The sequence below is a fragment of the Chrysemys picta genome, chromosome 1, assembly GCF_011386835.1.
Source record: "Chrysemys picta bellii isolate R12L10 chromosome 1, ASM1138683v2, whole genome shotgun sequence".
Lineage (NCBI taxonomy): Eukaryota > Metazoa > Chordata > Testudines > Emydidae > Chrysemys > Chrysemys picta.
In genome coordinates this window covers 248,239,492-248,253,921 of record NC_088791.1, presented here as the reverse complement: position 1 = coordinate 248,253,921, position 14,430 = coordinate 248,239,492, and positions in this window count along the sequence as shown.

Sequence of the window (14,430 nt, the reverse complement as noted above, 5' to 3'; positions counted from 1 at the left end):
ATAGCCACATCTTCTCCTTTCCTGGACCCACTCGCAAAGCTTGTCTCCCTTTTGCATATGCTTGGGAGGAGAAGGGGCCAGGAGGTCAGACAAACATTCTTGTTTTTAAATTTCTGTTCTGAATGCCATCGGGACATTCATGTGTCTGTATATTATGCAGCTGAAGTCATCTGTTTTGAATGTAAAGTTGAAAAAATATAGTTTCCATAGTGCAGGGCAGAGGGCGGGCGCAAGCAGCGAAAACAATCCAGTGTTCCCCTAGCAGCTTGTGATCCCCTCCACCAGTCTAGACCCCATCCTACACGTACACACACAAGAGTAAATACAGCGTATAGTGCTAGCTACTCCATGCACACGCCATGCAAGAGAAAGTTAAGGAAGCGTCTCTGTCCTCCTTTAAATTCTCCTTGGTTCGGTCATAATAACTCATTTAGAAATCAATTCCTGTACCTGAAATACTGACTTACCATGTGACCATTGCCAAGAACCAGTAACCCGTATGCTTCATTTGGAAAATGAGGATAATAATACCCACTCTGGCAAAATAATTTGAGATCTGTGGTTTAAAATGCTGTAGAAGTGCAAGATATTTTTTATTTTCTCTGTATTACAGTCCTTAATGAGGAAAGTTTCTTATGCAAAGTCAGGAATGGCTGGTTTTCTAATCTTAATCTTTATGAGCCAAATTATGAACCCTTTACTCAAATTGGAACTTATCTGAGTAACTCCTCACCAATATGAGTAAGAGGTTCACAATTTAAATCTATAAAAATACAGAAGACTATTTCTCTGAAACTTTAGAAAGTTTTTTTTTTCCAGAAAGTTATAAAGTATTAATTATTTGGGGTCTCAGGCAAATCTTTAGAGTTGGCATTTGTAAAAGAGTAATAGTTATGAACATATTTTCATAATGAAAAATTTAATTGTAATTATGGCAGCAGAATCAATGTTTAATAAACAATTTAGGTTGACAAAAACAATAAAAAGAAGGAAATTTCCTTTCAGCTCACACTCCTGCATAACAAATTGCTACTTTTTTGTATTTTTTTATAATTGTGTAAGTGGTAGTCAGCAATAACTTTTAATTTCATGGTGCTGACTGATTTGTGACACATGCAATAAATACTGATCTTTTTTCTATTTAATTATTTTTGCTTTGTGGATTTTAACTTAGTAGGTTACCAAAAAACAGCCATGTATGTCTTTAGTGCAGGGTACGGGAAGCACTGGTCCAAGAGTCCATGAGCTTTAAGGAAAAAATATGATATAATTGGTACTGGCTTCAAGGAACAAACTCTAGCAACAAACATCTCTGCTTTAAAATTACATGGATGGTCTTTCCTCTTCATCTCTTTCTCTGCAGGATTCTGAGCCTTGTCTTCATGCCACCATTTACCTCTTAAGAACACAAGAATGGCTATACTTGATCAGGCATTCAGTGGTCCATCTAGTCCAGTATCCTGTCTTCTGACAATGGCCAGTGCCAGATGCATCAGAGGGAATGAACAAAACAGGGTAATTTCAAGTGATCCATCCCGTGTTGTCTAGGCCCAGCTTCTGGCAGTTGGAGGTTAAGGAATACCCGGAGCATGAGGGGACGTCCCTGACCATCTTGGCTAATAGCCATTGATGCACCTATCCTCCATCAACTTATCTAATTCTTTTTTGAACCCAGTTATACTTCTGGCCTTCACAATATCCCATGGCAATGAGTTCCACAAGTTGACCATACACTGTGCAAAGAAGCACTTCCTTTTGTCTGTTTCAAACCTGTGGCCTATTCATTTATTTGGGTGACCCCCTAATTCTTGCGTTATGTGAAGGGATAAATATAACACTTCCTTGTTCACTTTATCCCCCCATTCATGATTTTATAGACCTTGACCATATCCTCCATTAGTCAATTTTTTCTAAGATGAACCATCCCAGTCTTTATAATCTCTCCTCATATGGAAGCTGTTCCATACCCTTAATCATTTTTGTTGCCTTTCTCTGTACCTTTTCCAGTTCTACTATATCTCTTTTAAGACGTGACAACCAGAACCACACTCAGATTGAAGGTGTGGTCTTATGATGGATTTATATAATGGCATTATGATAGTTTCTGTTTTATCTATCCATCCCTTTCCTAATGGTTTCCTAATGTTCTGTTCTGACTACTGCTGCACATTGAGCAGTTTTAAGAGAACTATCCACAATGACACCAAGATCTCTTTTGAGTGGTAACAAGTTAATTTAGAACCCATAACTTTGTATGCCTAATTGGAATTATTTTTTTCCAACGTCCATTACTTTGCAATTATCAACATTGAATTTCATCTGCCATTTTGTTGCCCAGAGTCACCCAGTTTAGTGAGATCCATTTGTAATTTTTCACAGTCAGCTTTGAATTTAACTATCTTGAGTAATTTTGTATCATCTGCAAATTTTGCCACCTTACTGTTTACTCCCTTTTATGAGATCATTTATGAACATGTTGAACAGCATTGGCCCCAGTATAGATCCTTGTGGGACCCCACTATTTGCCTCTCTTCATTGTGAAAACTGACCATTATTACTACTCTTTGTTTCCTATCTTTTAACCAGTTACTGATCCATGAGAGGATCTTCCCTCTAATCCCATGACACTTTGCTTTGCTTAAGAGCCTTTGTTGTCAGATCTTGGCAAAGGCTTTCTAAAAATCCAAGTACGCTATATCCGCTGGATCACCCTCAGCCACATGTTTGTTGACATCATCAAACAATTCTAATAGATTGATGAGGCATGATTTTCCTTTACAAAAGCTGCATTGACTCTTCCACAACATATCATATTTATGTATGTGTCTGAAAATTCTGTTCTTTACTATAATTTCAATTTGCCTGGTATTGAAGTCAGGTTTACTGGCTTGTAATTGCCTTTTTTTTTTAAAATTGTGTTACATTAGCTACTCTCTGGTCATCTGGTAGAGAGGCTGATTTAAGCCATAGTTTACATACCACAGTTAGTAGTTCTGCAATTTCATATTTGAGTTCCTTCAGAACTCTTGGGTGACTTTTTACTATTTAATTTATCAGCTTGTTCCAAAACCTCCTCTTTTGACACTTCAATCTGGAAAAGTTCCTCAGATTTATCACCTAAAAAGAATGGCTCAAGTGGGGGGATCTCCCCCACATCATCTGCAGTGAAGACTGATGCAAAGAATTAATTTAGCTTCTCTGCAATGGTCTTGCCTTCCTATAGCTTTTTTGTGCCTGTGAGCTTGTCTATATGGGAAAGTTTCAGTTATACCAGTATAATTATACAGGTAATTAAAACGCTATAGTATAGCTCCCTGTGAGGACAGTCTGAGGACTTGTCTACACTACAGAGCCTTGGCTGGTGTAACTATGTTGGCAGAGCCCCTTGATGGAGATGCAGTGTAAGGCAGAAGGAGGAGCTCTGCTGGCATAGTTACCCCATGTCTCCAAATGACATTAGCTTTGCCAGTAGAAGCACTCTTCTGTCGGTGTAGTTGCACCTATGCTGGGGGGTTTGCCAGCATAATTATGTCATCCAGAAAGGGGGATTTTTTTCACACTGCTAGCGGATACAGCTACGCCGGCAAAACTTTGTAGTATACACCATCCCTAAGAGTGTTTCTTTGGCTTAGTTTTAACCACTCCCAAATCAATATAAACTAAACCAGAAAAAGTGCTCATGTCAGAATGACAGTATCCACTTGAGGAGTTATACCAGCCACTGTAACTATTGCACTTTAAATCCACACCATACATGATACTGTTTACTTTCCATGGGAGACAAATGGTAAGTATGATGTGCCCTTTCTACATGCCCTCAAAACAGGAACTTGTTAAAATGTAAAAAATATTCCCTGAATTTGTTTTCTATTTTTAATTGAAATTTCAAAAATGTCCAACCATTTTTTCTCAAAACTCACTTATTTCATCTAGCTTTCAACCAGTAATTAAATATTAACTATTATTTGTACTCTGGTAGTGCCTAAGAGCCCCAGTCATTGACCAGGACCCCATTGTGCCAGACACTGTATAAACACAGATCAAATTGGAACTTATCTGAGTAACTCCTCACCAATATGAGTAAGAGGTTCACAATTTAAATCTATAAAAATACAGAAGACTATTTCTCTGAAACTTTAGAAAGTTTTTTTTTTCCAGAAAGTTATAAAGTATTAATTATTTGGGGTCTCAGGCAAATCTTTAGAGTTGGCATTTGTAAAAGAGTAATAGTTATGAACATATTTTCATAATGAAAAATTTAATTGTAATTATGGCAGCAGAATCAATGTTTAATAAACAATTTAGGTTGACAAAAACAATAAAAAGAAGGAAATTTCCTTTCAGCTCACACTCCTGCATAACAAATTGCTACTTTTTTGTATTTTTTTATAATTGTGTAAGTGGTAGTCAGCAATAACTTTTAATTTCATGGTGCTGACTGATTTGTGACACATGCAATAAATACTGATCTTTTTTCTATTTAATTATTTTTGCTTTGTGGATTTTAACTTAGTAGGTTACCAAAAAACAGCCATGTATGTCTTTAGTGCAGGGTACGGGAAGCACTGGTCCAAGAGTCCATGAGCTTTAAGGAAAAAATATGATATAATTGGTACTGGCTTCAAGGAACAAACTCTAGCAACAAACATCTCTGCTTTAAAATTACATGGATGGTCTTTCCTCTTCATCTCTTTCTCTGCAGGATTCTGAGCCTTGTCTTCATGCCACCATTTACCTCTTAAGAACACAAGAATGGCTATACTTGATCAGGCATTCAGTGGTCCATCTAGTCCAGTATCCTGTCTTCTGACAATGGCCAGTGCCAGATGCATCAGAGGGAATGAACAAAACAGGGTAATTTCAAGTGATCCATCCCGTGTTGTCTAGGCCCAGCTTCTGGCAGTTGGAGGTTAAGGAATACCCGGAGCATGAGGGGACGTCCCTGACCATCTTGGCTAATAGCCATTGATGCACCTATCCTCCATCAACTTATCTAATTCTTTTTTGAACCCAGTTATACTTCTGGCCTTCACAATATCCCATGGCAATGAGTTCCACAAGTTGACCATACACTGTGCAAAGAAGCACTTCCTTTTGTCTGTTTCAAACCTGTGGCCTATTCATTTATTTGGGTGACCCCCTAATTCTTGCGTTATGTGAAGGGATAAATATAACACTTCCTTGTTCACTTTATCCCCCCATTCATGATTTTATAGACCTTGACCATATCCTCCATTAGTCAATTTTTTCTAAGATGAACCATCCCAGTCTTTATAATCTCTCCTCATATGGAAGCTGTTCCATACCCTTAATCATTTTTGTTGCCTTTCTCTGTACCTTTTCCAGTTCTACTATATCTCTTTTAAGACGTGACAACCAGAACCACACTCAGATTGAAGGTGTGGTCTTATGATGGATTTATATAATGGCATTATGATAGTTTCTGTTTTATCTATCCATCCCTTTCCTAATGGTTTCCTAATGTTCTGTTCTGACTACTGCTGCACATTGAGCAGTTTTAAGAGAACTATCCACAATGACACCAAGATCTCTTTTGAGTGGTAACAAGTTAATTTAGAACCCATAACTTTGTATGCCTAATTGGAATTATTTTTTTCCAACGTCCATTACTTTGCAATTATCAACATTGAATTTCATCTGCCATTTTGTTGCCCAGAGTCACCCAGTTTAGTGAGATCCATTTGTAATTTTTCACAGTCAGCTTTGAATTTAACTATCTTGAGTAATTTTGTATCATCTGCAAATTTTGCCACCTTACTGTTTACTCCCTTTTATGAGATCATTTATGAACATGTTGAACAGCATTGGCCCCAGTATAGATCCTTGTGGGACCCCACTATTTGCCTCTCTTCATTGTGAAAACTGACCATTATTACTACTCTTTGTTTCCTATCTTTTAACCAGTTACTGATCCATGAGAGGATCTTCCCTCTAATCCCATGACACTTTGCTTTGCTTAAGAGCCTTTGTTGTCAGATCTTGGCAAAGGCTTTCTAAAAATCCAAGTACGCTATATCCGCTGGATCACCCTCAGCCACATGTTTGTTGACATCATCAAACAATTCTAATAGATTGATGAGGCATGATTTTCCTTTACAAAAGCTGCATTGACTCTTCCACAACATATCATATTTATGTATGTGTCTGAAAATTCTGTTCTTTACTATAATTTCAATTTGCCTGGTATTGAAGTCAGGTTTACTGGCTTGTAATTGCCTTTTTTTTTTAAAATTGTGTTACATTAGCTACTCTCTGGTCATCTGGTAGAGAGGCTGATTTAAGCCATAGTTTACATACCACAGTTAGTAGTTCTGCAATTTCATATTTGAGTTCCTTCAGAACTCTTGGGTGACTTTTTACTATTTAATTTATCAGCTTGTTCCAAAACCTCCTCTTTTGACACTTCAATCTGGAAAAGTTCCTCAGATTTATCACCTAAAAAGAATGGCTCAAGTGGGGGGATCTCCCCCACATCATCTGCAGTGAAGACTGATGCAAAGAATTAATTTAGCTTCTCTGCAATGGTCTTGCCTTCCTATAGCTTTTTTGTGCCTGTGAGCTTGTCTATATGGGAAAGTTTCAGTTATACCAGTATAATTATACAGGTAATTAAAACGCTATAGTATAGCTCCCTGTGAGGACAGTCTGAGGACTTGTCTACACTACAGAGCCTTGGCTGGTGTAACTATGTTGGCAGAGCCCCTTGATGGAGATGCAGTGTAAGGCAGAAGGAGGAGCTCTGCTGGCATAGTTACCCCATGTCTCCAAATGACATTAGCTTTGCCAGTAGAAGCACTCTTCTGTCGGTGTAGTTGCACCTATGCTGGGGGGTTTGCCAGCATAATTATGTCATCCAGAAAGGGGGATTTTTTTCACACTGCTAGCGGATACAGCTACGCCGGCAAAACTTTGTAGTATACACCATCCCTAAGAGTGTTTCTTTGGCTTAGTTTTAACCACTCCCAAATCAATATAAACTAAACCAGAAAAAGTGCTCATGTCAGAATGACAGTATCCACTTGAGGAGTTATACCAGCCACTGTAACTATTGCACTTTAAATCCACACCATACATGATACTGTTTACTTTCCATGGGAGACAAATGGTAAGTATGATGTGCCCTTTCTACATGCCCTCAAAACAGGAACTTGTTAAAATGTAAAAAATATTCCCTGAATTTGTTTTCTATTTTTAATTGAAATTTCAAAAATGTCCAACCATTTTTTCTCAAAACTCACTTATTTCATCTAGCTTTCAACCAGTAATTAAATATTAACTATTATTTGTACTCTGGTAGTGCCTAAGAGCCCCAGTCATTGACCAGGACCCCATTGTGCCAGACACTGTATAAACACAGATCAAAAAGACTGCCCCACCCCAAAGAGCTTACAATGTAAGTATAAGACAGGAGGCAACAGATAGTCAGACAGGGGAGGACAAGGAAACAATGAGTCAATATTGATCAGCATGATATGCAGTGCCACTCCATGCATGTTAATTACGTTACTTACATTTAAATAAGAAAAGAAAATCTGTGAGCAAGGCAACTCAGTGGCAGTAATTCATTGATAAAGAAAGAAAAATTGCACTCCTCATTTCACCTCTCCCTTTCTCCTTCTTTTGTCACACCACTCCAGCCCCATTCCTTTACCCTACCATGACTTCATCGGCCAGGTCTAGCGTAGGAATGCTTTGCTGGTGTGGCTATCCCTGTATACTACACCACCAAAGCACTCCTACTGTGGACACAGTTTATACCAGCAAAACTGCACATTTGCTGGCGCAGCTTATTCCAACCATCTCCAAATGAAATACGTTATACCAGCAAACGTGCAGTTTTGCTGGTATAAGTGCATCGACACTAGGGGGTTTTGCTGGCAAAAAATGTTATAGGTCACAAATCACACCTCTAATCTCACCCTAACTGACATAGCTATGCCTATGCCAGCGAAAGTTTGTAGTGTAGACCTGGCCTAAAAATAGTAGTCCTGTTTATTCAGACTTAGCTAACATAATCCATGCAGCTAGACCCTTGTGCCTGCCCAGAGCCCCATTGACTTCAGTGGTTGTGGAGCAGGGATTTTTGGTTCTCAGTACAGGATTGGAACCTTATATATTGTGAGCTCTTCAAAGCAGAGATCTTGGGTGAAATCCTGACTCATTAAAGTCAGTGGAAGTTTCACTATTGACTTCAATGGGGCAAGGATTTTACCTTGTTATATATTTGTAGAATACCAGGCAGTGGCATTCCATTCATAATGAACAACTCTAATCAATTAGTACTGATTTTTTTTTTTAATTTGTAGTGTTCTTCCTTGATTCTGACTCTCATATTAGAATTCAGCAAAATTTCCTTAGTCCATCTATGGCTGTTGTACCAATCTGATACTCCAGAAGTAGGAATGTGACAATTGCATTTAAAAAAAAATCTGTTTCCAAATACAACTATTGCACCTGTTTAGTCATAGCTATGGATAATAAATGATGACAAAAGGGCCAGCAACATCTCATTTTGCAGGTAAAACTCCTTCTGAAGTGAGTGGTGAATTTTGCCTGTGCAGATTGTTTATCTGTATAGCAATTAAATATTGATACATGTATTTAATCAGGTAAATGACATTAGTTTTATTTAGGTTTTTTTTTTAAGTATATACAGCTACATTGACCTATCTGCCAAAGAGCTTGATTCTGCCAGGCCACTGCCGCAGAACTCAACTTTGATTGGAGTTCCACCAAAGGGTGGCTTGTAGGTTCTCAGGCCCTAAGTAAATGTAACCACATTTAAATATTACCCAAGGGTCACAGCCAGGCTATTGCAACACTTTCTGAAAGACTGGATGCACATATATGTTGAATTTCAATCCAAATAGGCAGAGCCAGCTCCAGCATTTCTGCCGCCCTGAGCAAAAAAAAAGCCGCGATCGCGATCAGCAGTGGCAATTGGAGAAAAAAAAAAAAAAGCTGCGATCGGCGGCGGCAGTTCAGCGGCATGTCCTTCGCTCCTAGAGGGAGTGAGGGACCTGCCGCCCCCGAATTGCTGCAGGTGCCGCCCCTCTCCGTTGGCCGCCCCAAGCGCCTGCTTGTTAAGCTGGTGCCTGGAGCCGGCCCTGCAAATAGATCTTATTTTTAAATACCTGTGTATTCAAGGATAAGGAACAATTGTTGTAAGGGATGTTGGCTTGGCTGTTGCCCTCCCACCTATTGCCAGGATCTTAAAGCAGACGGTAGCCAAGCTATGAGAAAAAGGGTGGAGAATTATTATGTGCATTAGTAACATTCGCTTATACTACCAGGACCACAGTTATCTGTTCTAACAAAAGAACAAACTCATTTCTATTTTGATGTCCTTGAACTTTTATATAAATGTGTGAAGTCAATGTCAACTCTCCATTAAGAAGTTTATCTCTACGTTTTCTGACGTAAGGCTATTCTTGTAATAAGTTTCAAATTTGTAATCTTCCTCACGCAGAGGAGATCGTTTGTGTGCGGCAATTCTTTCCTCCTGCTCCAGTGATTATAATTATAGTAGCTTTGTACTTTAAGCAACCACTACACATTTTAATTAATTATTTGTTAAATTATAAAAAGTAATCAACAAATTAGGCAAAAATATCTTTGTCTGAACTTCTCATACAGAAAATCCATATTGGAAAAAGGAAACAAAATTGAGAAAATCATGATCATGCATTATTTCTCTCTCTTATTACTTTTCCTGAGTAGGAATTTTGATAATGTTTTATATTTGCATAGTTTCAACCATAGTTTTATTTTTTTGAATAGTTCATAACTCAGTAATCCATACATGGATGCATTTGACTATCCAGAAGAAAATAAAGAAAGAATATAGTTCCATGTTTTACAGAAATACAATTTGGTGCAATAGGTGGTGAATTTGTACAGGAGAAGATTGTTTTGAGAATATATTTTTATCAACACATGACCATTCTCAAAATTAGTACACATACATAAATACATATTCTCACAGATTTTGACCCAAAATCCATTAAGTCAATGGAAAGACTCTCATTGACTTAAATAGGGTTTGGATCAGGCGGCTAGTGCAACAAACTGTTGTTTTGGGGCATCATTTGCTATGGGAGGGCAGTTGTCTCCCCCAGCCTTGGTTTGTCCTCCTCTCCCTGTCCTTTTCATTGGTCTGTATGCTCCATTACATTTTCCACTTTTTGCCCCCCGCTTCTCCTGACATAGTATAATCACATATGTTCTATGTGCTCACACAACTTTGTCCCCTTCTCAGAATTTGTCTTGAAATAATGTGCTTGTATTCTATCAGGTTAATAAATATGGTGTGTTACAACACAGGCATTGGAAAGGACAAATAGTATAATCTAAAAATATGTGTTTATTTTCTCAATTCAGTGCAGTTTCAGTCTCTTGTGTAAATAATTCATTTTATAATCTTCCATGGAGGATTTTTGTTTGTTTTCACAAATAAAAAAGTAAAATGTAAGTGACTGAAGCAAATTCACAGACTCCAAGAACAAAACAAACAAGCAAGTAAACAAACCAAAGGACAATAGATGGACTGTCGTCGACCTTAGCTACGAGTGTGAGCAAATAGAGAGACGAAAGAGCTTTTTTGTATGCTGTGCTAGAAAGGACCTGTTCCACTCCAGATCCTCCAGGGCTGATGTGAAAATTACACACTGGAACCAGATCTACGTCAGTTAATCGTAACACCAGGATTTTCTTCCTGGAACATCTTTCTTTTCTTTTCGAACACACGTCCTCTTGTAATTTAATATGCTCACGTCTTGCATGACCGCATTGATGCCGTATGTGCTGCTGCCGCTGAGTTGGAAACTGGCTGTGTGTGCAGGCTCAGCCCAAAATAGCTTTCGCCTGCCCCTCAAACTGCGGATTGTCAGCACACGAAACTAAATACGCCTCCGACGTAACATGCAGCTAGATCTGCCTGCGGCTAAGGGGGTGTAATAGAAGCAGCCACGATTGTTAGTGGAAGGTGGGAACCGGAGAACTGGTGTTGGTGCACCGCCTCCTCTTTTGTGTCTGATCACGATCATCCCTTTCCCCCTGCCCGGTTTGCCCACACTCAGCGTGGATGAGGTAAAGAGCAGGACATGCGTCCCCTTGGCTCTTGACAGCTGCCTCGCTGTGTGTAATTGAACTGGGCTGCAGGTCGCAGGAAACCTTTCGTTGCTCAGTAGGTGTTCACGTGGAGTTCCCAGAGGTGTTTTACGAGGTAGCTGTTGTCCAGAGTTGTTTTGCTAATTTGACCTAAAGATAACAGAGAAAATTGAACCACTCTTGTGAATGCTGCCACCACCTGGCAATGAGTCCTCCAAACGCCCAGCTTCAGCACTTTATTTACAGGAGTCCTTCCAACTAGTACAAGTGTGATTTGGTGTAATCGAGTCTCTTTCTCAATATACATTTGTGTAAACTGGACATGAATATATAGGAGAGGGATGGAAGCAAGGAAAGAGATTAGGCTCTATTTAACCCTTATGCTATTTATGAAGAACAATATATCCATACATTGAAAAGTGTTAACAAATTACTCTTCTGAAAGACAATTCTTGCTAGTTGAAATTCCTCCTATATAGGACATGTTCATGCTTCCATTCAAGTCAGCAGGAATATTTCCATATCAACAAATAATTTTAAACATTACTTACTTTTATACAAAAATAAATACAATATTCACAGATCTTGGAAGTTAATATTGTTATCCCTTTGGACGTGAGCAGTTGTGCAATATTCAAAGTATTGAGGGTTGCTTTGATTAGGAGGAGAATTCCATGATGGAGTCAGGCATTTCTTTGATGCAAGTCTGTTTATTTACAAAGAAATCTACAAAGTCCTGTTTCTGTGAATGCAGTAGGAAGCAAATGGGAGGCAGTTTCTTTCCTCACAGTTCCAAGCTTCCTTCCAGCCAGCACTCTGCCCCCAAATCTCCCTCTCTTCCTTTCTCTCAGGGCATCTGTCCTGGGGCCTGACTGCCATGAGCTTCCCTCTGTTGGCCAAGCATGGCACTGCCTGCCTTAGTTTCCTTCTCCTCAGTTTCACACACCAGTGAGGTGTGGCATAGCTCTCTGGCCAAGTCATAAACAAACCTAACTTTTGCCGGGGTAGCAAGAGACAAAACTAAAAAGTCCCAACAGACAAAAAGGTTCTTCTGTTCATTGGGGACTTCTCTTCAGCCTGTCCTCGGGGTCTGTTCCCAGATCCTTTCTGGGGTACCTGCATGGGTCTCTCTGATTCTGGTATAGAGGAATGGGGCCCCCACTCTGATTCCCTTGGAGTACCATTCTCAGCCCCTACTGGACTCTGTTCCTTGTGTCCTTCCCTGCTCTGGTATAGAGCACTGAGCCCCCAGGCTGGTTCTTCTGGAGTACCCAGCCTCCTGCAGACCCTGCTCAGGGCCTTCCCTGTGGTATCACTGGCAAACTGATCTCTCTCAGCCCTTTTAAAAGGCCCAGGTGTCCATTAAACTATCACCTGACTCTGTTAGCCCCACCTCTTCAGGCTTGGAAGCAGCTAATTAATTATGGCACAGGTATGGCTGAGCCAATCTCCCCTTAAAGGGGCCAGTCACCTCTGACAGCTGCCTTACCAATGCTCCTCTTGCTGCCTGCTCTGGTGATTGCTGCTCACAGACACACACAATACCCAGCCCTCTGCATTTGCAGTCAGATTCCACTGAAACCCCTCTGCCTACATAGCTCCACTTCTAACCAGCCTTGCATGTGGCCTGTGTTTTGGGTGGTGACTCTTATTGTTTCAGCTGTCTTATGCCCAAAAGGAGCTAACTGCTTCATTTGTCCTGAATGAAGGGCGACTGTCGTGCCCACCAGCTTCAATGTTTCACCCAACCTCCATCATTACAACAGCTAGTTTTACACATTTTTGATCTCCGCATTTTTTATATAAATGCTGTGTTTTGATATTTAAATAATCCTTCAATTGCATCTAAAACTTGAGTCTGGAAAGCCTGTTCCAAACATCCACTTAAAAGTTATTCCATTTCTTCCTTCAACCTCTATGTGCTTTTTCTCATGCTGCCCCCTATGCATGGGAAAAATTCCTTGGCAAAATTTGTAAGGCTGCCACCTTCTTTTTTAAGTTTCTTCCTAAAACCTCACATTGTCAAGATGACTATAGAGTAATATCTGTGGCATTTGTAAAGCAAGTGGTGAGTTGTGACCTTGGCTTTCCTGCTACACACTAATTGTTTTATTGTGTAGCCTCATCCTCCCACCATTCCTCCACCCCATTTGTCAGCTTTGTCAACCTCTTGTATTCTGTTCAACATGCAGATACAAACTATCTGGAGCACAGGCCAGCCCTTTGTTACTTGTCTGTACAGTGTCTAGCACAATGGGACCTTGAGGCTTGATTGGGGTTCCTAGACGCTACATAACAAATAATATAATATTGGAATCAGTTGGCCCAGTCCTGAGACAAACTTTGCTCATCTTGTTCACACTAAATTTCTATGGTGAGTTTTGTGTTGAATAAGGCAAACAGGATTTGGCCGCTACATTCTTTATGCCCCCATAACTTCCATTTATCTCACTGGAAATCTTGGGTGTACAAGTAATGCTAGATTTGACCAATGAGAGTTTTCCATGATTATGTAATGCACAATAGAACTCAAAGAACTGATATTACAGCTAGAAAAGGACAATAGATACATAAATAAATGCTAATGCATGCTTTATTTTGTGGCCAAAAACCAGCAGAGGTACAACTGGCACAAACAACTGCACCAAAAAAACAAACTGAAAAAAAGAGAAAACTGTTTTCTCTAATCTCTTCCGGGTATAGTCATCTTAGGTGTTACTTGTCAAATGTGTATATGTACAATTTTCAGGCAGAAATATGAATTTTACCTTGACAATGTTGCTTTAAACATAAATAAAAATATTGATAAAATATACTGGATATTTCCACCAGCAACCTCCAAAGTATTATGTTCATACTGTCGATTATTACAATTTTCTTTCTATGAGTAATATTTTGTATAGAGTAATAAGTAATGATAATGTTTGTGTAAACTGCAATAAAAATTATATTTATTTATTAGATTTACATAAAGTATATCATTTTGAATCTTGACAACAAATGCCTTATGGGTGGGATTCACAAGGGGACTTGGGCACCTAACTGCCCCTTTAGACACATAAGTCCAACATTTAGGTACCACTATCATTCACAAAACCCCAGCTCAGCAGCTGCCAAACAATGTAGGCACCTAAAGTCCCTAGGTGCCTCCATTTCTGCTGATGGGCATGCGCACAACCAGCTCAGTTTTGACAGCACCAAGCAGCTCAGAGCCTAATATCTGCCTATCTCAGAGGCTGCCATATAGTGTGTCTAACAGATCAAACACTGCACAAGAGGGTGGCCACTCACACATCCCCA